General features: G+C 37.5%; 1 protein-coding gene across 4 annotated transcripts in view; it reads left to right on the forward strand.

Moving 5' to 3' along the window:
- Positions 1-25,523, forward strand: part of LOC138696394 (rho guanine nucleotide exchange factor 17) — a 348,700-nt gene that overhangs the window by 58,242 nt on the left and 264,935 nt on the right. The window lies entirely within an intron of this gene.

Genomic DNA, 25,523 nt, shown 5'->3' on the forward strand with positions numbered 1-25,523 from the left:
GCATATAGAAACAAAAGCGCCTCTATTGCAACCTATTCAGGCAGTACGTGCAAGTCTGAACGCGACAAACAAAAAGCCGCTGAAACTCGGCGTTGTTGAAGAATTCGGTATCTTAATTTAGTACTGTGTTTAAACCAGCACTTCTTATGAAAATCAATGTCCTTTAGATAACTTTTCCATCGGGTGAACTGAATGGCTTTGACCCATTTCCTTATTTATGGCTATTTTCTCTTTATACAAAGTATAAAGGGGAGGTGTTGTGATGCAGCAAAAAATCAATCGAGAGATTCACGAAAATACACTAAAAGTAGCAGTATTTTATTTAACGACATTTTCAACTGCAGAGTTTATTAAGCTTCCGACAGCAACGTGGGCGAAAGATGGTCGACAAATTTTACCTAGATTCTTCCAACAGAGGCAGAATTCTTTTACGTGCCGTAAATATACGACACTGAACCAACAGTTTTACTTCCCCCTCGGAGGAAGCCATGTTAAGGATTTTTATCGCCCTTTAAAATCTATCGCCCTCGGCCTATTTTGAACCCCGATCGTCGGATCTAACGGATAGCATGGTAAGGACTATAACTTTGAGGAAGACTCTAGGCTTGGCTTTACGAGGACGGACCCGAGATGAATCCGTGCGCTCAGACGTACACTGGACCGTGTGCGCCCTATATCATGGGTCCCACTGAAAATTACTGCAAACAGATTTTTTTTCCTAATGGTGGATACTTAACTATTCGTAATTCACGTATATGAAGCGTAGTGTGTAGACCAATTTACCAACAGAGTCGTTGCCCTGGGTGCGTCATAGGAAACTGGTTGGAGGTACAGCGGGGATCGAACCCGGTTCTACAGAATTATAAATCCATCGCTGTAGCCACTGCACCACCGTCACATCTAGCAAACGGATATGTATAAGAAAAATATATTTTTCTTTTCGGCCGGTTTCTCAAAATGCATTCATTCATAGTGTTCGGGCCAAGGGCAGGTTTTCATTGTAAACCCAGCATTCTCCAGTCTTTCCTATTTTCTGCTTTCCTCTTTGTCTCCTCATATCATCCATATACGAAGGGAGATCTTAATAATTGTTTTATTGATGGAATATGTACAATAAGACTACAAACATTTTATCACTTTTAAACTTAGGCCCAATTACGTTCAGTGCAAGTGTTTCTGTTATACTGTGTTAAAAGTGATGAAGTGCTTGTAGTCTTATTGTACATATTCAATTAATGAAACAATTATTAAGGTTACTTTTTGACTCTCCCTCGATCTTAATTGCATCCTTCAGTAGGCTGTTTTTTCTCAACCAGTGACCCAGCCAATTCATTTTCCTCTTTCTAATCAGTTTCAGCATCATTCCTTTTTCATCCACTCTTTCTAACATAACTTCATTTCTTATTCTCTTTGTCCACTTCACACGCTCCATGCTCCTCCATATCCATATTTCAAATGCTTCTAGTCGCTTGTCTTCACTTCGTCGTAATGTCCATGTTTCTATCCCATACAATGCTACACTCTACACAAAGCACTTCACTAGTCTCTTCCTCCGTTCTTTTTCCAGAGATCAGCAGAAGATGCTCCCTTTTCTATTAAAAGCTTCCTTTGCCCTTGCTATTCTCCTTTCGACTTATCATGTTACCTCAAGTATTTGAAGCTGTCCACGTGCTCTACTGCCTCATTTAGAATTCGCAAGTTTACCTTCTTTACTTTTTTCTATGACCATGCTCTTCGTATTTTTGGCATTTATCTTCATTACATACTGCTCACAGCTGTCATTTAGCTCCAGTAGCATATCCTATCTCCTCTTCTGCTAACAACTCCATATCATCTTATACACTTTATTCTTCATCCTCCTACTGTCACTTCTCCCACGTTCTGAAAAAGTTCTTCACTAAATCCTCCAAGAAGATGTTGAACAGGGTAAGTGATAAAGGGCATCCTTGTCTTACTCCTCTCCCTATTTAACTTCCTTCTGACATTTCTTCTATCCTGACTTTGACTCGTTTCAAATAAAGGTTACTGAACAGCCTCCTCTCTTTCCAATCCACGCCAATTTTCTTTAGGATCCCCATCAGTTTATTTCAATCCACTCTGTCAAACGCCTTTTCTAAGTCCACAAATTCAGTACTATATACACTTCTTCATTCACTTATCTTTCGCCGATTGTTCGTAGCAGTCCAATTGCATCTCTCGTACCTTTTCCCTTCCTGAAGCCAAACTGCTCTTCTTGCAACTGTTCTTCCATCTTAGAATATATTCAGTAGTCGCAGAAGAATCTTCGCCGAGTGTGGTATCAAGCTGATAGTCCTGACTCGTTACATTTCTTGGCATTATTTTTCTTCGGTATTGGAAGCAACAGTGTCTCCGTGAAATCTTCAGGCCAGTCGTCTTTCTAATATATTTCGTTGCATAATAACAGAATTTCCTTCTTGTCTTCAACCAAGCATTTCACTAATTCAATGGGGATTCCATCATCTCCTGTTACTTTCCCATTTTTTTCCCCCCTAAGCGCTAGTTCAACTCCTTCTCTTAAAATAGAAAATCCTTTTTCATCTTCTGATACGCTGCTTCGTCTTCTATAGCCAATTCATGTGGACGATTCCTGTCTCATATAACTCTTCTACATATTTCGTCCATCTGGTAAGTATTCCTGGTCTATCTGTGATTTCATTTCCGATTTCGTCCTCTATCAACCACATGGAATTGCTTTTCTTATTTGTGAAGTCCAAATATTTTACTTGGCGATACATTAAATCATATCCTCCTTTTCTCCCTAGATCCTCTATTTCTTTACATCTCACTTTCATCCAGTCTTCCTTCGCCTTATTAGTTTCTCTTCTTACTTCGTTGTTAAGTTTCCTATAGTTTCTTCTACCTTCTTCTGTGTTAATGTTTTTCCATTTTCTCTTTTCTCCATCTTCTCCAACATTTTCCCTGTGACTCAAGGTTTCTTAATTGTCATACCTTTTGTGTATCCTATTGTTTCTTCTGCTGTTATCTGTATACAGCTTTTTAAATGAGTCCAGTACTCATTATTATTCTCAGGTGTGGATTCTAATGTAACGGCTTACACTTGGAAATTTGCTTCAAATTTTCTTCCTCTTCATTCTTCCTGAAATTATTGTGCATTCACCGGACCCAGCTATTAAATTAATGCCCTCACTTTTCCAGAGCACTTCAGACAACCATTCGTTGAAGGCCTCAATCATAGCTTCAGCAGTGTTATAGAATAATCCGCATATTTTCTTCTTAATGGTCCTGTAGGGTGAATGAATGATTAATTTCACAAAATTGAATTTACCATACAGTCCACTGTCTGTTTCGCAGTATATGACAATCCATTGCCATGATGAAGATGATACGGCTTCGGGGTTGTCCTGTAAGCACTTTTTTCAAGACTGTCAGTAAACAAATGGTGATAACCACTTGGAATTAACATACGACAACCTCCAATGGAACAGAGATGACAGGAGCAGAGTGACGGAAGAATAAGGAACCATATTTTTTTACAGTGCTTCTGCCTCTTTCGTCTTTTGTTCGCTCAACTTCGTCTGGGAAGATTCTTTGTACCGATTGTCATTTATTTCCTGCCATATCATAATATTAAATCCATGTTTCGTCACCTGTTATAATGACGAAAATCATTCCACCAACACTCTCCACTTTCCCCTTATTTGATCTATCATCTGCAATAGTAAAATTAGGGTGAAGTCTAGGGATAGTACGGGTTTCCGATGCTAATATAGAAATGGTTTGGGGTTCCTGTACCCTGGGGCTCATCAGGCTACTCATATGCGGACGGGATCTGGCTCTATCAGGGGCACAATGACCCACTTGTCAGCGTCGGATTCACGAATGTCACCCGGGCCACCTGTCGGACTTCAACAACATCGCATATATAGGGCGCACAATGAGCCAAAACGTATTTAAGTATACGGATCCAGCTCTGATCCAGCCCTCATGAAGCCAGCCAATGACAAAAACGGAATTTGAGCGGCCTCGATTGAGTTTTTTTTAAGTATTTCAGTGTACCACTCAACACGTGTTTGTTTGTCAGCTTCTGTCAAATTATGTGGAATCCACCGCGCACACATCTTTTTCACAGCAAGAGAATATTATAGAGAATCTTTTGTTCTGCAGTCAGAACTATCCCCAAAGTTGCCCGAATCTCGGCGTAGGTGATTGGATTATCTTCTTTAATCACTTGACGCACAGCGTCGATATTTCTATTACTGGTTCCTACAGCAGGTCGACTGTTGCGGAAATCGTCACTGATGTAAGTACGTCCACGTTTGAGTTCCGCAAAACCCATTCTACTGCTGATGGTGGTTCTTCTCCAAAGGCATTTTGAAGACGTTGGATGTATTCTTTCGGCGTCAATGACTATTTAAAATAAAAAAATCATCTCCCATAAGTCTTGCCGATTTAAATCCATTAATTTGACAGAACATCTGAAGTCTGATTAGTGCAATATGTAGCTAATCGGCGATGCATGCAATGGAGGTGGAAAGGAACTGGCCACCCTACCCCATTATCTCCTGGTCTAGTTGCCTCATGTGTGGTGCTTTGTTGGTATCACTTGTGATGTTCAGACCTGTCTTCGGACAGTTGACTAAAGAACAACAATTTGATAACAAAGACTACAGAATACAATATCAGACTACAGAATATAATTACAACAATAGAAATAGAAATAAAATAATACAATTAATACAAAAAAGAATATCATAATATTAACAAAATTTGAGGACCGAATGAGCAGCGCTCGTGTTCGGTCGCAGTTCAGATACATTATCAATATAACAGGAATATAGAAAATAAAATAAAATAATATAAAATAGGAAACTGAAATTAAAATTACAGCTACAATGAAATTACATAATATAATATTAACATAGAGAAGAATAATATCGTACGTAAATAAAGTAGGACAGTTTATGAAAAATATATATTCCGAAATTATAGAATACAAATATAATATATGCTGATTAATTCATATACATACGCTATAAATTTATTTAATCAAATTGAAGACATTAACACGTTCCTAATTTTCTTGTTATATATGTTAGTGGGTTACATGTTAGAAGTTCTGGATGTAATTTAGCTAAAGAATTATACAACCGAGGGCCAAAATTAATGCTATGCTTTAGACCAGCAGTTGTGAAACATTTAGGTTCTACTAATGTTGAATTATTATTTCGTATTGTGTCATGATTATGTGCCTGTAATATAAACTTATTTGCCTCTTCAAAAATATCTAGAAACTGAACTAGGAAATACTTTTTGGATTTCTAAACAACAATTGTCTTGGAAACTAAATTGAACAAAAGACAATCTAGTTCATTGCTAGACATCAGTTTGCAGAAACATGTGACTCTCGTATAGGGCTTTGCGACAATTGTCCGACAGGTGATATTCGTGAATGTAATGGTGAGAGGTGGATCGTCCTGCCTAGTCCTGGTAAGGGCAGGTATCAACCCCAGAGGTGTAGACCTACCTGATTAGTCCCATAGCCCGCAGCCCCAAGCTCTTTCTGTATCAGGTCGGAAACCTGCACTACTCTCAAGATTTCACTCCAGCCTATGTTTAACAATTGAAGATAATAGATGAAGTAAAGGTGAGATGGAGTGTGCTGGCGGAATGATAGAGGGAAACAGGAGTGCCAGATAAAGACCTTTTACGTCTGTTACCGCAAATTCCATCACGGCCTGACCGGCTAGATAGCGCTGAGCTACGGACGCGATCGAAGAGGGCTCTCACCGATTAGGTAACTTATGGTAAAGTATACTGGTAAATTAAATGTTGTAGATAATATGGTCTCAGATATTTGTCACTGTGGAAAGTAATTATTTTTAAAATACTTGCAGTAGAGAGATCCGATTCATTTCAGAAATATACAGCGAATGACATGCTTTTTAACGAAAAAAAAAAAATTATAGTTTTCGGAAATGGAAACTTCTTGAAAGGAAAATGTTTGACTTGGAGGTGTGTGTGTACTGATTTAATTTTAAAACTAACGTATTCATAACCGTTACGGGAAAAGACAACAATAAAAGCGTATTTTTAACGTTCGAGAAATCTGATCACACTTTCTGTTAATACGTTGATCCCATTAATTCAGTGGTGTTTGGGTAAAGGGAGATGTCATAAAAATTAGTTTTCAGTTAAATGAAAATTAAATATTGAACCCTTACTTACTTATGGCTTTTAAGGAACCCGCAGGTTCATTGCCGCTCTTATATAAGCCCGCCGTCGGTCCCTACCCTGAGCAAGATTAATCCAGTCTCTACCATCGTATCCCACCTCCCTCAAATCCATTTTAATATTATCCTCCAATCTATGTCTCGGCCTCCCCAAAGGTCTCCTTCCCTCCGGCCTAATACTCTTTATGCATTTCTGGATTCACCCTGCCCATCACAAACGTCTGGATTTAATGTTTCTAATTATCAGGTGAAGAATACTTCACCCCTCTTAGCAACTTGGTCTCAAACACCCTTAACCTCGGTTCCTCTCTCAAAGTGAGAGTCCAAGTTTCACAACCATACAAAAGGACCGGTAAGATTTTCTACACAGATAAACACATCAATACTAATATTCTTTTGTTTTTTAGAATTTAACTTGTGTATTCCCCTGGGGAAGAAAACTCCACTTGTCCAGAAAAGAAAGACTTATCCCCCTTTACCCGAACACCACAGAATTGAGGAGCTCAATTTCAAAACGTATCTTGTCCACCTGATAACGAAAATGGGCTTCCTGTGCTTATGCATTCTTCAAATGTAACACTAAATACAACTGTTATGGTTTGGCTTCAGAACGCCCTCTAAACCACTAAAATCTTTTGTTAAAAGTTACCATTGGAATTAAACTGACTCTTGTCCACAGCAAACCTGCGACAAAATATTAGTTCCAGATTTGGAATCAAAGAGTCTCATGCTCCCATTTGATTCTAAATGCACCCAACCTCTTTGGTCTCATAATGTCTGTTGCCTAGTTGGTAAGAAATTATAGACTTGAAAATGTTTTTCGTGATTTCTCACAAATTTATAGGAATGGACAAGGGTCGTTTTGAAAATAAGCTCCTCAATTACAGGAGGTCTTTGATGAAAGAAATTGACATACTTAAAAAAGTAGTTTAAAATCCAGCCAGCCGTGATGTAATATAGTGGTGAAAGAAAAGAATGTGACATCATCGATTCATTATTATTCGTACACAAATTGGGATGATTAATAAATGTGGACAGTATAAAGACAGAAATAGTTGATTTAACGTAATCTAATTATATAGTACTTAAGCTGAGGTAGGCCTACTAATTTCCAAATGAATCCAATTCTCTGTAATTACATATTATTCATTACAATTTCAAACAAATCATTTGCGTCATGTTGATGACGTTTCGACAACAAAGACTAGACCTCAAGGAAGGAGAAAGCATTTATAAAGTAATTAACGAAAAGGCTGCACCTCGTTAAATTTAAATGCGGGAAGTATGAAGATGGAAATGAAAAGAAATGTTAAACTTTTGTTTCAAATCTGAAACATCCTTACAATCCCATGCTGATAATAAAATCACGAACAGCATAAATCTTTCACGCAATTGTAGAGATTCGATAACTCTACTGTCACTTTTTCTTGTGAGAAATTAACTTTTCTGTAGACCAAAATGTACTTTCACTTCATATGAGTATATTTTTCTCCCTAAATAATAAACAATCTGGATCAATCTTTTAAGAATATTATTGAAAACAGCTTAACTTCTCTTGTGGAGTATATTTCCCTACGCAGCATTGTTGTTAACCTTTAAATTGGCAAAACTTCATTTCTCACACTACTTTATTAAACCTTGTCGGACTGTAAAGAAAACAACTATCGCAATGTCCATATTTTGTATGTTGTGTAATATTATAGTATTGTTAAATTTTAATTTTCCTACCAATTTTTTTTCTATTGTTCTATTAAAATTATAGCCTATAGCCTATTAACCTATTGTATCCTATAGGATACATTGCCAATTTAAGAGTTAAGAAATGAGAAAAAGTAGGAATGAACTTTCATTATGTGAGCTAGCACGAGAAGACTTTTGTCACAGGATAAGGTTCTGTGATACAATGATCAAACTTTGTAACAACAATGGAAATTATCTCCAGGATTCTCTTCACATATGAAGCTTGTTTTTCAACACATGGTGATCCTAACCATCAGAATTTCAGGTACTGGAGGACTGAGAATTAGTATTTAATTGTACCAGTGCGAAGCTTTTAATGTTTGGACCGGTATACTAGGTCATCGGAGTTAGGATCGTGTAGGTGTCTGCTTGTTTGTGTAAGGTGATTTACTTGAGAAACTAATTTAATGATTTATATTATTTAATGTGGTCGCCGAGTTAGTCTGTGGTAGCGTGTCAGCCTACATACTAGCCGGTCCGGGTTCGATTCCCGGCGGGGTCAGAAATTTTCATGTAAAATTTCTACCTCGGGACTAGAAAAAGTGCCGGTGCACAACTTCTAATCACTAGATTGTGCACCAATGTGTCTGGGTTAAATCCCAAATCTCTCCGCAGTATATATGAAGAGAAGGCATATGTCACTGTTGATAGTGATTCGTCCGTCGGACGGAGACGTTAAGCCTGGCGGCCCCCTTGGAGCTATTCGACAGGAGTAAGCTAGGTGCCAGCACCGGGTTTCCCCTTCTTCCTTCCTCATCATCATCATCATCATCCTCCTCCTCAGCCTCAGCCTCAGCCCTTCCCTACACTACACTTACACGGACACTTACACATACACTCACCTCAGTACACGACATAACTCTCGACAAATAGGCCTACACATCATGCATAGCGTGGCCTGCTGAAGTGGTGTGGAACTTGAAAATAGGTCACAGTCCTGTCATCTGTCCGCAATATGCGGAACCCGAATCACGCAAGTGAAGTGGGCAGGCATTAGATACACACACACAGGCCTATTCTTTAATATTTTCGTTTTGTTGGATGTTATTTTCTTTCATAATACTTTGATTTTTATGATACTCTTTTTCATTAACTTTAATTAAGTAGCATAGTGTTGTTTATACGACGGCCCATGTAACAGTGTGAAACTCTATGTTTAATTCAACTGAAATGTAGCGAAATTAACTGTAGAAGAAACAAATATAAAGTGTTATGCAGTGTAAAAGGGGTACATGTGCCGTCCTTTTCACAGTCGTCGGGGACGGTCTACAGGATGAAAAAATGTCCATACAACAGAACAACAGAGGGTCAAAACTTGATAGTTTTCCCAGAAGAAAATATTTCTTCTCTTATTTTATTCGCGTTATACTGCTTATATCGTTAGTAAAATTACGAAAACAATTACATCAGTAGGTATATCTAGCAAAGAGTTAATATTAGTTTAAATACATATTTGTGTGTTCTATTACGTTTTCGTGAAATTAAATAAAATTACATGCTTAAATTTGTTAATATTCTGGCGTGAGAGACGTGGCAACGTGTTAGCAGGCAGTACTCTGCATTGACGTACGTACATGTCAGCTGGGTTCAAGCTCTCTATCCATAGCTCTACTGCCGAGCGGATGGCAGTTGGTACCAGGTATTTGATAAACAACTTACAATGCCATTCACAGTTTAGGAATATCATGTTATTAATTTATGGAGAAAGTCGTCGTAATTCAAGTGAGGCAAGAAGATGTACCGTCAATGTTTTCCGCAATGAAGGTTACCTAATTGGTGAACTTTTGTAGCAGTTTCTCAACAATTATTACTAACTAGGAGTCTCTTACCTCGTTTCGAAAATCACACAAACAGAAATTTCTTAAAAAATGGTGCAGTTTTATGGAAGCGGGAAAGATTAAAATGTTGCATTTAAAAATGTTTCGTGTGATTTTGTGCAGTAAACATTATTGTTTATTTTTTAGACGTACAATAAGAAAAATGGACTAATATTGCCAATATTGTTAAATAAAATTGAAATTTACCATAAAGTTGTATTAATGAGATTGAAAGTTTGTATTTGCTGCTCGTTTTATGTAAACAACGATCCGCCCCTGCATTAGAACAGAGCATCTGTTTTGTACCGGTATATTTATATCCGCTTGAGCTGTACCGTGTACTTGTAAACTCCGTCCTTCCAATCCAGCAACGTTGCCAAACACTAATATTGTAAACTTTAATAATTAGTTAAATATTGACTTTTTTTCTTCCTTACGACATGAACAATCATCGGTTAAAATAATGACACTTATACCCTTTACAGCCTGTATAAAGCAAATGAAGTTACGTTTTTAGATTGCTATTTAATTAATTTCTCTGAACTTATTACGAAAATAAAATATTTCTTAGTACATTTCGATGTATTTTTAGTTCCTTAACATTTTTCATTATAACATATTTCTTTGAAACAGGAAGGATAATACTTACAAAAAAATGATTTCCTATATTGAACCCATATGTATGTACAGTCGGTGAATCAGGAGAAGACGAGCGGGGATTGAGCAGAAAGAGTGGTTAATAGATAACGTTACGACAACATATGTAATACTTGTACTATTAGTAAGTGGAAACTTTATTTCCGCTTACTAGTAGTACAAGTAAGCATTGCACTGTTGTAACATTATCTCCGCGCTCGTCTTCTCCTGAGTCAGCGACAGTAGAGAAAAGTGTGTTTCAAGTAGTATAAGATTTTTGTGCAACGTACAACGCACTCTGTAATTAGTATGTTGAGCGAAATGTTGGACTCTGATCTGAACTGGGTTTTAAGATACAGTTGCGATGTCAAATAGGCCAATCAATAGCACATGACGCCATTGTTTACGCGTGATAGTTGCTGGGATAAAGACTTACAGATTTCTGCGCGTTGCTAAGCAACTGCTCTTAACTGTGTGGCGTTCATAATATTGGCATTATCTTTTGTGTAGGGACAAAAGCGATGCGATGTACGGAACGGATAAGGTGCGCGGCTTAGCGTTGTATGAAGTCCACGAAGTCCGTCTAGACATGGATGTTTGCCCTTTATTAGTTTGTTGATCTGTATTCTGTTAAATGGAAGCCGGACGTCAGCTAACCCCATATTAAGGAGTTCCTCCATGTATAGGCCTATGTTTAATAGTAAGTTTTAACAATACAGAAAACTGAGCCAAATGGCCGTCCGTGTTTGATTCCCGGTCAGGCCTCGGATTTTTCGTTTGAAAAATCCATAGTAATTCTTGTGGCGGACAAGGTCGCGATTGGAATTTTTCTCGGGGTTATCCTTTTTTCCCGATCTAGGCATCGACATTCTTCCGTCACGTCTGCATCCCATTATATTCGTAACATTTCTCCGAATAACGAATTTAATTACCGAGTTTCTCAACAAATTGCCAGAAATATGAAGCCTTAATATGAGGGTGAGTTTGTAAGAAACTGTCTCATTGTAGTAGTGGACGAAATATCCCAAAGGAAAGCAAATTTGTTTTAAGTAAGTTTTAGTCTTTCTTGGCGCGTACAGTGACAAGCGCGATAAAAGAAATGGAGGTTGATATTAAGGGTCAATTAGAAAGTAAAGTAAAAATCCTTTTGTGGTTTTCGTTGGCCTTAGCTGAAAGCATTGATGTTAGTGACACTGCACAATTATTCGTATTTGTGAGGAAAGTTTATGATTTTAACATCTATGAAAAAGGTTGGATATTATGATACTCGTTCAAGTCAAACTTATGCAAATTCCGGACAGAAACACGTTTTTATCTTTTGTCTTACCATGGGCTAGCGAAAGGTACATGTAAACTGCGGAATTAATATACCCTATGAAGTTACCAGGGTAAAGGAGTGGGGATAAAAAATGAAGAGCGCAGAGACGTTCACTCATAAGTTGTTTATAGGGAATGGGGATACACAAGTAAAAAGCGCAGAGACGTTCACTCATAAGTTGTTTATAGGGAATGGGGATACACAAGTAAAAAGCGCAGAGACGTTCACTCATAAGTTGTTTATAGGGAATGGGGATACACAAGTAAAAAGCGCAGAGACGTTCACTCATAAGTTGTTTATAGGGAATGGGGATACACAAGTAAAAAGCGCAGAAACGTTCACTCATAAGTTGTTTATAGGGAATGGGGATACACAAGTAAAAAGCGCAGTGATGTTCACTCATCAGCTGTTTATAAGAGTTGATCAGTTCATTTCTAGTAGGACTTACCTAGGTTCATTCCGTATACATGCGTCTAGCGGGAAATCACGAGGAGTACAACTATTGTAACTCGAAGTGTCAGAAACCACAGCCATGAAATTTCCGTTAACGTAACGTAACGTAACCTAACCTAAACTAAGTCAGGAATATAGCTAAATAATAGTAAATAAAGTTTAACCACACCCGGTTTCCGATGAAATCTAACAGTCCTAAATCTGAGAAAGTGAGAAACAACTTGTTTACCTAGCTTTAGAATCCCCATTTTGATAGCATCTTTGCTCTTTCAGCAATTTACGTGCATCTTTCTCTCCCCTACTTCGCAATTTACGTGCACCCGTCATCAGTTTGCTCCGCAATTTACATATACATTTTTTACTTGGTTATTTAACGACGCTATATCAACTACGAGGTTATTTAGCGTCGATGAGATTGGTGATAGTGAGATGATATTTTGCGAGATGAGGCCGATGATTCGCCATAGATTACCTGACATTTGTCTTATGGTTAGGGAAAACCTCGGGAAAAACCCAACCAGGTAATCAGTCCAAGCGGGAATCGAGCCCGCGCCTGAGCGCAACTCCGGATCGGTAGGCAAGCGCCTTAGCCGACAGAGCTACGCCGGTGGCTCATAGGGAATTAACGACCTTTATAATCTTGTTCTGAAATCTACCAACTTCGTTCAAATCTGACAGATTTTTCCATCTAGTTCGTCTTTTCTGACTTTCACTGACATTTTTGGAATGATATGAGCCAAACGTAGACAACTTGTTAACGAAGAGAAAGTGCTAACAGTTTTAAAGTGAGCTTGGATAACACTGAACAATATTATTTTAATAGGGCTAAACAAGTAAGTAATTTCTGTTTCAACGCTCTCCAATTGCAAATCGCATTTCAGTTACTTCTTTTGTTCACTTTCTACTAAACAGAGATAAAGCATACCTGTATTAAAAACTTTAAACTGATGTTCATTTGTAGTCGTTGTTTAGTTCAATGATATACGGACATAAATGTATTTGATTAAATATATACTCGTATGAGTCCCGCCAATGATGAAACTTCAAATATATGACCGTAATATAATTGGTTTTCCTTGTTAAAAGTTAAAAGGGAGAGAGGATAAATTTACTTCTCCTCTCGACTTGTTAGTCCCCGGGACTAGTCTAAGAGTTAAGTCCTAAAGGCCTTTATATAAATCAGCCAACCAAAGCAGTCTGTATATTTTTCATAATAAACGAGAACTGCGCACAAACCGTGCAAAGAGTAATATATATTTTTATTAGGACTAATATATGATACAAAACTATCGTGATCAGTTTATATTCCCCTATCTGCTTGTAGCAAATGAGAAAAACCTCGAGCTATACAATGTCCTATAGCTGGTATGGTTCATCAGAATCAATTGCGCACAATGCAGTCATAGTTATTTTAAGAAAGGGCTCTTTATCCTGTTCCATCATAATCCCTGTATGATTTTTCATCCAACACTAGACATCCACGAATAGCTGACTCCTCATAGCGAAAGACCATCACATTCATGCTATTCGTGCGAACTTGTGGTGTTTTTGTCATCAACATTATGATGCTCATGTTATTCATGTTATGTGTCATTTTTCGTCTTATTATTATTATTATTATTATTATTATTATTATTATTATTATTATTATTATTATTATTATTATTTTCAGCATCTTTTTTAAATATTACCTGGAGGTCCGTTTGGGAAGATATAACATAAAAATGCTATAACATCAAAGTTATTGCTGTTTATTTTTCAGTAATCTGTAAATACATTCCAGAAGGATGGAACTTTTGACCGCATTAAATCTCAACGTTCCATCATTACGTACACAACACAATTCATATCGTGACGCTTATTTCCTTCTTGTGTAGTGTAAAATTTGAGAGGTGGTTTTTCCAAAAGCTGAGACAGTATTTACTTTGATATCATCAATACCGCTAGGCCGCTGTGCATAATCATCATTCTTCACAAAACCCTAAATCAGGGCTGGGCAACGGGAGCGGAACCAGTCTCTAAAGGGGGATGCTTATTATTCATCAGTTACGGAATCAACGCTGCGCGGTGTTCGGCGGGGAAGAAAGGGGATTAAGAGAAATCATATGGCTCCCCGTGAGAGAGTAGAATCCGCTCTTGCGGCCCAGCCCTGCCCTAAATAAAGAAATCTGGTGGCGTCAGAACTGGAGAATTTGTATAGGCCTATCTTGTAATTGGCCACCACGATCTCACCAGTTGATGGCGAATGTTATTCACAAACTACTTTTCCTCAATGATGTGGTGCGTCATCCTCCTGGAACACCATGCCCATATTGTTTTCCTGTTGCAGCTAGAGTATGAAAAAGAAATGTGATCTGTTTCTGAGATTCACATCGCTTTATACTTGAACACGTTGAACGCGGTACACACAGCAAAATGACGGAATTGCGTTATTAGAGAATGGCTTGAAAAGTTCAGATAATTGCGCAACTTCATCATCTGGGTGCCTTTGAATACTGCACATATCTGGTGATTGTGATAAGTTTGATCAAGTTATTGTTTTAATTTCAACAACGCGTGCTAAATATAATATGATGTTTTTAGTAATTATAAACAATGTAATATATTTCATAGATTATATATAGCCGATACTCTGATTGAGGTTTTGGCTGATATGTACATCTATTATTAGGCAGTACATCTCACTTGACGACATGTGTAAGAGGAAGAATAATTGTTTGTATGCATCTGAAGTCTGACTAGTGTAATCGCTAGTCGGCGATGTATACAACGGAGGGGGAACGGAACTGGCCACCCTAGTTACCTCATAAGTGGTGTCTTCTTGGTGTTACTTGTGATGTTTAGATTGTCTTCGGACAGATGAATAAACAACAAACAATATATGGCCCAGAAAGCACAATGGACACAACATGTTACAAAGACGCTGATTTTTTTATATAATCGAAAAGATGTTTATGGAAAGTTGAATCAGCGGATTACCACAATAAAAAGTTATTAATAAAATTGAGCTTGAGATTAATAGAATAATTTACAGTATAAAGGGAAATATGTATGCCTATACAAGCAGTATTCATCCGCCAACACATGGATTCGAGACCATCGTGGATTGTCACGCAGTGAATGGCGAGAGACTATGAAGATGATAGCAAATATTTCTGCAGTTCGATCTGTGCCGGGACGATCTCAAAACGACCATCAGTGTAGGCGCTGCCACAGAGATAGAAACTCTTGCGCACGTTTTGGGATCCTGCTCTCACGGTGATTTAATATGGAGTATGCATCATCATAATATTCGCTCCATTATAACTGGAGTCCGAAGGTTTAGCCCCTATTCTAGCCCGCAACGTGCAGCTTTACGTTTGTTTATTGCTGCGCGATGCATCAGGTACGTACGTTCAACTCACAAAAACGCTTACACAGTAGGACCACAGTCTATTATATACAGTCACGAAGCTTGAGTTGTGAGGGTGCTAGGAACAATAGACTGTGCCGGTACTATTTCGCATTGTCTATAATGAAGCGATAGTAGCGATCCCGGTGGTTAGCAACTATCTATGGATGCATATTTACTACTTATTGAGCTTCGTGACATATACTAGACTGTGGTAGAACCTCAAGCTCCAGGCAACGCGGTCAGTCTCATAGGATTTGTCCGTGCGTAATGATATGATTAACCACAATTTTTCAGTTATTTCTGATACTATCACCATTTCAGAATCATCGCAACGGTCAATGACTGAAGTTATGAAAACAAGTGGACAATATCTCACATATTCTTAATGGATTATCTAACGGACCAATTATCACAAACCTAAAATATAAATTTAACATACTCAAGAACAGTTTTGTGATATGCAGTAATGTCGGCTATACGAGATAATATGTTGACTGGTTCCACAGACTCAAATCTGTAGGAATATAACTTGTGTAAAAGTGACATCCCTTACTTCAGATAGGTTTATTATGCTCCTATTACGTCCTGTGATGTGGAACGCTCTTTTTGTCGATACAGACTGTGTCTGAGTGAGCAACTATTACAATAAATGTACAATGGTATTTGTAGTTTCAGCTCTAATCAGCAGTAACAACAATCGAGGTTGCCGGGCACGATATAAAACAAAAGCTGTGAAATAAATGAATGAGGTGAATAAACAATTGAATGCTCTTTCATATTTAAGTATAAAAATATAGGGGTGCCATTTGAAATTTCTAAAGGGGGTGGCTGAGGGTGAAATCTAAAATGCAATAATTAAGCCTGGTTTCAGACTTCCCCCTCACTAAATTGATGTGTTTTTCTGTTTGAATTGAATTCAATTTAAATAATTAGTTATTTAGACTGGGAAGTTTTGAAATGAAAGCCCTGTAGAAAAGAGATATATGCCTGTCAGTAACTGTCGCGTGGTTTGTTACATTAATGAAAAAAAAATACAAATATTAGTTTATATACGTTCCCTTGCAGCATATAAACTTATTTGTTGCTAAGAATATGATTTTTACTGCAAGACGTTCCGTTTGTGGTATGGACTTTCTTATTAGTGTGTCTATCGTTTGGATTAACGAAGTTAATTTTCCCAACAAATAATCGAAATTGTTTCTTCAGATTGCTATAAATGTTTATAGAATTCTTGGTCTTTTCCATACATCTCGTGGGACCTTCGTAGCAGACATTTAACAGCTGACAAAGTACTATAAAAGATGAAGTTGCTTCATATAAATGGAGTGTTGTGTGCGATGTTAAATGCAACTTTTTTGTAGTTGTGCCATTTTTTAATTTGCTCATCTCGAATTCTCTGCAATATGACTTATGTGTAAACATTGCGTGCAACTTTTGTTGCCAGTTAAACATTACATTCAATTTAATTTGCACCGTAGACGAGTACGTACCTTAATGGATAAGTGATTGTTTTTAATTGGTTATTTTACGACGCTTTATCAGCTGCTATAGTTGTCTAGCTTCTGAGTGAGATTAAGGTGATAATTCCAGCGAAATGAGTCCAGAGTCCAGCGCCGAAAGCTACCTAGTATTTGACTCTTATTGGGTTGAGGAAAAACCTCGGAAAAAACCTCAACCAGGATTTGAAACTGGGCACTCTTGTTTCACAGTTAGACTGTTAGACATGCTAACCGTTAGCCTACTCCACAGCAGTGGACTGTGATTGTAGATAACGCAATCCGCGGATGTCTCAGAAGGCAATATCGTACTACACGGTGTTCCATTCAAACCTCCCTGATTTCAATTAATCATTGGTAACAAGGTATGTGGATTTATGAAATGACACTGGTACTAAAAGAAAGAGAAAATCAAATAATTTGTATTTCATTTGTTTGAAGTTGGTTGTTTTGTCACTACGTTGCGCAGCAATCGTAACATTCGCAAAAGCAAAAATGGCGATTCCGCAGCAACGCGGGCAAACGGTGGTGTAGTATGCGAAGACGAAATACGTGATTTCAACGCAATGAAATTACAAAGTTGTTGGACGCACACTGAATCGCCTTGATGCTTGGCGAATGGATTTACTCGGGCTTCTCTGAAATCCCGCTCGAATTTCTTCCACCTTTTCTTCTGTCACGGAACGCCAAGCTCCACCAGATTGTTTTAGGATACTGCCGATCGTAAGCAACTTATTGAACCAGAGCTTAATTGATTTTGCATGAGGTGCAACTCCTCCGCACACTCGTCTGAGATTTCGTTGCGTTGAAATCACGGATGTCGTCTCCGCATACTACACCACCGTTTGCCCTCGTTGCTGTGGAACCGCCATTTTTGCTTTTGCGATTGTTGCGCTACGTAGTGACAAAACAATCAACTTCAAACAAATGAAATACAAATTCTTTGAGTTTCTCTTTCTTATGGTACCAGTGTAATTTCATAAATCCGCATGCCTTGTTAGCGATGATTAATTGAAATCAGAGAGGTTTAAATGGAACACCGTGTACTTTGCTTATCCGATTCATTGTTAAACCGAGTAGAAACTATTAAATAAAGTCAGGGGAAACGGGAGTGTTCTGAGAAAATCTGCCTTTGTATACCAAAACCCCACTGGGACTGTCGGGATCTGAACTTATAGCCCAAGTCCGATGCTCTAGCCGTTTAGGTAGGCTACAGGCTTATCGACTTGGAGAGGTCGCTCGCATGAAGGCGCTCTTATGTTAACAGATTCGCGTCGTCATAGCGATGATTGATATTCCGAGCGACGAACGCGCTGCCCGCGGCTTGTGCGGGAATTGCGGAAGCTCGCAATTTGTGCGCTCGCCCACCGCGAGAATTATGAAATTGTGTTTGGCTGCGGCTTTTGTGATTATTGTGCAACAGTTACAGTTGTGGTAGAGCAGATTAATAAACAAGTGAGAAAGTAAATCGTAGTAGTGTCCTTACTCCGTTCTAATGTGTATGGGTAGTTTCCGCGAGTCGGCCGGAACCTCAATCTAGTGAAATACTCGTAGAGCCTACGTCTGTTGAACCAAGCTACGTTTGAATGTGTTGCGTCTAGAAGAGAAGAAAGAACAGAGTCAACATTTTAAGTGCGAAAATAGTGCTGCTTAATATCAATTAAAAGTGTTCAAATTCCAATCATGTTTGCCAGCTCAAAATGAAGTTTATTTCGCAGTGTTTTAATATACGCGTACTGAGTGCTGAAGTATGGGAAATAACTCGTAACTTTGTAACTTTTAAATTTACCATAAAATGTTATATACAGAAGTTGTTGGAATAATTCAAGTGATGTGCCATTATTTTAGAAACAATATTCAGGTGGACAGTGTGTGACAGACATTTTTTAGTGACACAATGTATTAATTTTTACATATTTGGAATCAACATTAAATTCTCTGTGTTGAATTTTGCTAAGTCATATAAATTTTAAACCGCAAAAGTTTTGAATATATTGAATGCATATTTTTAAAGTGCTTACCTGACAATTACTAACAAAATTGTAACTTAAATACAAAAACATTAACTGTCTTTACACTGCCGATATGAGAACCATTACAGTTAAACATTGTTACAGTCTAATGCGAAAACTGTTCATTGTTTAACAGTGCCGATACGTATGTTGTATCTCATTTTTTATTCTTCCCTTCATGTCTTCAATATTATTGGGTTTATTGTGATACATTCTGGGCTTCATTTAGTACCACAAAAAGAAATCCCTCAGATTGAAGTCAGGTAATCTAGCCCGTCATCTAGTGTTTTTTTTTTCTTCTGATCTATTTAGCAGTGTAAATTTTATTCGGGAAACTCGTTGATTCTCTTTCAGAATGCGCAAGAGCACCATCTTGTTGAAACCAGATGTTCTCCTTAAGAACACCGGGAAACAACTGTCTGCAAGCTGAGAAAACATGATCACGCAAAATCTGTAGATACTTATCAGAGTTTATGCTTCAATGGAAGCATGGGCGAATTTTATTGCTTTCCACTAAACCTGGCTCTACATTGACTTTTTGAGGTGCTTCCTTCATCCACTGACGTTGTCAAGAGATTAGTATCGATGGTGATTGACGGTGCCATTTAAACGGAAGTTTAATTTAAAAATACGTTATGTCTCGAACGATCTGTGTTTTAGTTTTGTCTTCTGAACTAAAGTTTCATAGAATACATTCATTATGCCGAAATACTTTCACTTTATTCTTAGGAAAGCTGAAATTTGTTTGGGTGCCATTTCTCTGATTTTTTATTTCACACAGATACATAACTAACTTTGTATTCAAGTGTCATCTGCCTTGCAGATTTATGCGAATCGCCTTGAATGGATAACATCCTAATAGCAAGGGTATTTTCTCCTCCTGTAATAATTGTCTTTGGTTTTCCAGATTTTTGCTTATTCTTTAAGCTTCCTGTTTAATTTAATATTTGTACTATTTTCAAAACTGTTGATTGTGTTATGTTTCTTTCTTATGTACTTAATTAAACAAATCACATACATCTTATAGATTCCTATTTATGTCCCCGTAATTAGCTGTTATTAGACTTCTATTTTGTCCCATTTTTTTCAGCTCAGGAATGAAAAATGTTCATTATTGATTTGTTATGAACTTTTCTATATTCATGTTACGAGTGGGCTATTCTGTTTTGTTCCAGGGCCTAGTGAAATGAATGTAGGCAATCACTATTTTATATAAGATTTTAAAGCCGTTGTTAGAAATGTAATTAACATTAAATAGAATGTTCTGCAGATGAATGAAGTATTTATATTTCCATATATAAATTTGAATGGAGACTCCAAACATGTAAAAATTAATGCAGGGTGCTAGTTAAGAACTTCTTTGTCACACGCCACGTACCTGATTTTTCTCCTAAAGCTTTGGCATAATAGAAAACGTTCGCCGGGAAACAAGTTTGACTAAGGTAAATGCTGCCAGTCTTTTTCTGTTATAGATCGAATGCGACTGCAGAGGAAATAGTTTGTAAATTTCCTCTGGACCGAGCGTGGGAAGATTTGTGTTGCGTAATGTGCACAGATAACGCAGGACGTCAAGGTTAAATCATTAGTATAAAGCTGAGTTCCATTCAGTGCGGTTCAGTTTAGTTCGTGGCAATGCAGTACACATTAGAACAGTGTATTTTCATTTATGACACGTATATTACGAAGAAATCGTACAAAAAGTGTCGTGCTATATTTCCAGCAGTCGACAGTTTCAGCAGATGTTATAAGGTAAGCAAATAAATTATATCTGTAATGTAAAGGCTTTTTTTATACTAATGGCAGGTACTTGGCTGTTCGTCATTCGCCTATATTAAGCCAGTTGTGTAGACCAATTTACTGACAGAGTCGTAGCCTAGGATGCGCTATAGGAGGCTGGTCTATGCTACACTCGCGATGAGATGAGATGGAGAATTTGTAGGGAACCGGAGCTCCCAGAAAAAAAAAAATCTGTATTACTTGCACCACGGGCTTGCCCAATACAAGTTATAAATCGGGAGTAGGCCGGAGATCGAACCTGGGTCCATGGGATTATAATTCCAGTACTCTAGCTGCTAGACCATCGTGAGAGTGTAATGTAATGTGTAAGTCGCGACACTTTACTGCCTAAAACTGACTCGCTGAATCATCACTAAGCACGCGTCGCACTAACAAGTGAAGGGTTTCGGCTCGAACAGGAATTTTTGGTTAAAAATTTGTACAGAGGCTTCCCTCACAATGGTGATGAATACCGTAAAAGCATTCATCTGTATAACTCTTCGTTTGGTTGGTGTTGGTCAATACACTTCTTTAAAAATGTACATGAGGATTCTCTATAAAATGCATGAAACAGCCTGGAGCAGAGCAATAAGCACAACACACAAAAGCAACACCTGAACCACACTCCATTGCTGAAACGCCACCTGAATTATATTTTTGAAGTCCGAGACTTGTTCAGGATTCACGTAACCAGCTGACTGCCAGGAATACTGAAGCATAGAGCGGTATACTGGAGCAGACAACTGGTTATGAATAACAGACCGCATTTTCATTATAAACACTCGATTTCCCGATTTAAGTTCTGGATTCTCAGCAAGAGTCCTTGTGTAATCTGTTATCCTCCGAGCATATATTTTGTGTTGTCTAAGGAAATAGATATCCAGAGGCTGGATATATTTAGTTTCTTTTTGAGGTGGAATGATCATACATTCTATGTCCTTGCCTTGAAATGATTCATTTATCAAGGTTGTGTCCTTGTGCGCAGTCAATGAATCACACAACAGTGTACACTTTTGATTAGCTGAAATATTTTCAGACAGAACGTTGGAGAAAAATGTTCTTAAATGGGCTTTAGACATTTTACCATTCGCATTAACTTCTACTATAATATATTTGGGAGAAGGTTTTCCTAAATCTGCTTCCTTACTTTTGGCCAAAACATTTTACTTGAAGACAGATATTTAGTTCTTTTTCGATAGATGACCACTCATTGAAGTCCTACATCTATTGTATAACTAGTGTAGCTGTTCATTGCTCACCTTTTCTGAAAAATGTACACCCGGACGTTAGTTCATAATTGAATTCACTTTTGTGGCAATTCCAAATATACTGTGGCTGTATTTGCAGATTCACAATTTTCTGGTTCACTTCCCCCTACAAAATGGTCCCTCTTGTTCTTCTTTTAAGTCTTTGGATGTCGAAAAAGAAGTTACCGGTATGCGTCTACGAGAAATTCTATTTGCCTTTTTGAGATGTTTAATGAAAGTCGTAGAGCATTTGAAATTGGTGTGCCGTATTTCGTTTGATTTTTGCAGAGCCCAATATGTCAGGTGCCAGTAATGCACACATTTTTCCTCATTTCTCGACTTGTCAAATTGGGATATAGCACAATTTTTTATAGTTTCGTCCTTAATTATTTTATTTCTTCGAAAACATTTCTCACTTCTTTGCTTTCTTTTTTTTCCACATATTCAAATATTATTTTAATATTTGACTTACTTTTTATAGATGGATGTCTTTTCAACAAGGCAGCATAAGATGTCACCTTTCGTGATCATCATAAATTCGTTGAAGAGTTTCTTCCGAATATTTTTTATAATGCTGTTAACATTTGTTTTCATTTCTGGGGATGGTTCATAATCACTAGAACTGCTAGCTTCTCTTCGGGGCGTAGTATTTCCATCGCCAGCACTAGCACCACACTCTTGATCTTGAATAATATTATGACATCTTTCGCCTTTCTGAAAGTATTTTTCATCGTCCACTATCCTGTTCAGTGTTATTTCGTTGGTAAAATACAATTGATTTTCCTGTTCTGAACTATCAAATCCATCAAAAACAACGCAAACATGTGGTCTTCATCACCGACAGTGTTCGTTAATGGATACATTCTCCTCAGTTTAGATGTCAATATATTTAAAACATTCCATATGTTTAGAGTTTTCCTTTCGTCTATTTTCACTTTCCTTCCAAGCAACAAGAGAGACGGTGCACACGCCAACAAGATATAAACTGCTGTCGCTAGCTATTGTGAGGAGGGTAGGCTTACGGGTAAGGTCCCCCACCCCCTTAACTTGTGCAGTGCTCTCCCCACTCCCTCAACTTGTACAGTGTTCTAACAGACAAGCCGCATATTATACAAACGAATGCTTTTGGGAGCTTTACAGAGATGTAAAGATGGCCTATATACAAATTTTGGATTCGAAATTCCTGTTCGAGCCGAAGCGCTTCCAAGGGTACATTCCGTATTATATGATTTCTTTCCAAAAATTTGTGTATAGGATTATCATTTTATAGTAAAGCTAAAAATTCATTAACTCGCAAAAAGTACATCCATCTTCAATGTTTTGGGATTCATTTTATCTTCTTCATACCATAGCATAAAAGCGAATACAATTTATAATTTGTCTGTTATGTTAGTATGTTAGTGCGAACTTGATAAAATTGAGCTTGCATGATTACTTTATCCGAACATAGATAAAGCCATTAAGTTATTTATGTGTTCCTTTGATTTTCTTGTCCTTTCGTTTTTTCCACTAAGATGCACAAGATCCATAACATCATCCTTTGATCAGGAACAGTCTCCTCGATAAAGCACACATGGACACAGAAAAACGATTTTCTCTTGTCATAGCCACATAGCCATTTCTTCCCATATACTCCCTGGTTCAATTTTCATCACCTATCAATTGTAACACTCTATAGTTTACACACAATATTTAATTCTGCCATGGGCATGCTTGTTTCACTTTCACTTTATCCTCATAAGTTAATGAAGAAAAAGAAGTTTTGAGGAGAGCATCCGTCAAATTCATTGCATTAACAGACCAGCAATTACCCAAACACACGCACTTCCGTAACCACGACAGCGAACTGTAAAGTCAAGCTAGCCATCGATGTAGTTCAGGTGGTTGCACTTTTAGCTGCTCACCCGGAGTTGGACTGATACGTGAGTTTGATTCCTGCTTGGGTTCATTACCTGGTTGAGTTTTTCCGAGATTTTCCCAAACTGTAAGGTGAATATCAGATAATTCCATGACGAATTCTCGGCCTCATCTCACCAAAGATAATATCGCTATGACCAGTTCTATCGAATCGAGCTAAATAACCTTGTAGTTGATACAGCGTAGTTAAATAACCGACAAAAACTAGAAGCAAACTACTCTCCCTTTCTTCCTATCCCGGCTAATGTGTGCGCGCAAGCATGCTACTTCAGACCGAGTACGAGTTTGAGAGGAAACTGTTCATGAAGTTTACTCATTTTCTTTATCAACGATATATAGCTCTTAACAGTAAATATTATTCTCTAGGTTATACAATGTTACCATGTCTCTTGCGCCCATTTAGTTTATCTTCATCCTCCAGTTTCTGTCCTCTTAATCTCCCTCTCATCATTCCGTCAATTCATTGTAAACGAGTATGTTTGAGTCTAGCTCGAGAGAACCAGATATTTGGAATAATTTTTGTTTTATGAATATTATTAATTTTCTATTTTGGCAGATACGTGCAATGGACTTAGAATCTTTAAATATAGATTTTCTATAAATAGTATTTATGTTTAAGGAAGTTTTTGGTTTATTTATTATTTTTATTTTATTTTTCGTCTTCCTGATAGTAGGAGGTGTGATTTGAAGACCTGTGATTTTGTCGCTGTGACAGGTTTGTCCCTGATTCCAACTATGACCATAGTTTCAAAATCACAGCTCCGAGAAAACGCCATATCCGGAGTACTCGTGTGAGTGAAATGTGAACTTAATAATTAGTGCAATTTACTATATGCTAATAAATTGTGTGAATATTTTCTCGAAACATCAACAATTAAAATTGTCACCATATAAAGCAGTCATATTAACGTGAAGGAGCATTTCCACATCTCATCTTTCGATCTATCGTTTACAACAATGAGTCGATGCTATGAATGTTCAAAAGCTATAACTAAACGGGATGATAGTGTCAAAATTCAGTGTAGTGAATTTAAAAACTGGTTCCATGATAAATGTATTCCATTAAATAAAACTGATACTGACATTTTTCATGCTAAAAATGAAGTCTGGGTATGTAAATATTGCGCTGGACAGAAGAAGGAGAGTCCGCCTATTGAGCTACATACAAATGTACCATCCATTGGATATGTATATATATATATATATATATATATATATATATATATATATATATAACTTTCTGAAGAGAATTGAAACCGAGTTTGCCAATAAGTATTCTACCCTGGAAAGAATTAATAAAGAAACTGAGCAGGAGTTACGGAAATCACTTGATCTGGTCCATGAGAAGTTGGATGAAAATTCACGACTAATCAAACAACAAGCTGAAAGCATTAAAACATGCTTAGAATCCATTGATGGTTTAAAAAAAGAGAACATGCTACTAAAAAATAATCTAGAGGAAACGAAAGCTCAATTAGACGATTTGGAGCAATATGGACGCCGAA

Source organism: Periplaneta americana, chromosome 3 (genome assembly GCF_040183065.1).
Source record: "Periplaneta americana isolate PAMFEO1 chromosome 3, P.americana_PAMFEO1_priV1, whole genome shotgun sequence".
Classification (NCBI taxonomy): Eukaryota; Metazoa; Arthropoda; class Insecta; order Blattodea; family Blattidae; genus Periplaneta; species Periplaneta americana.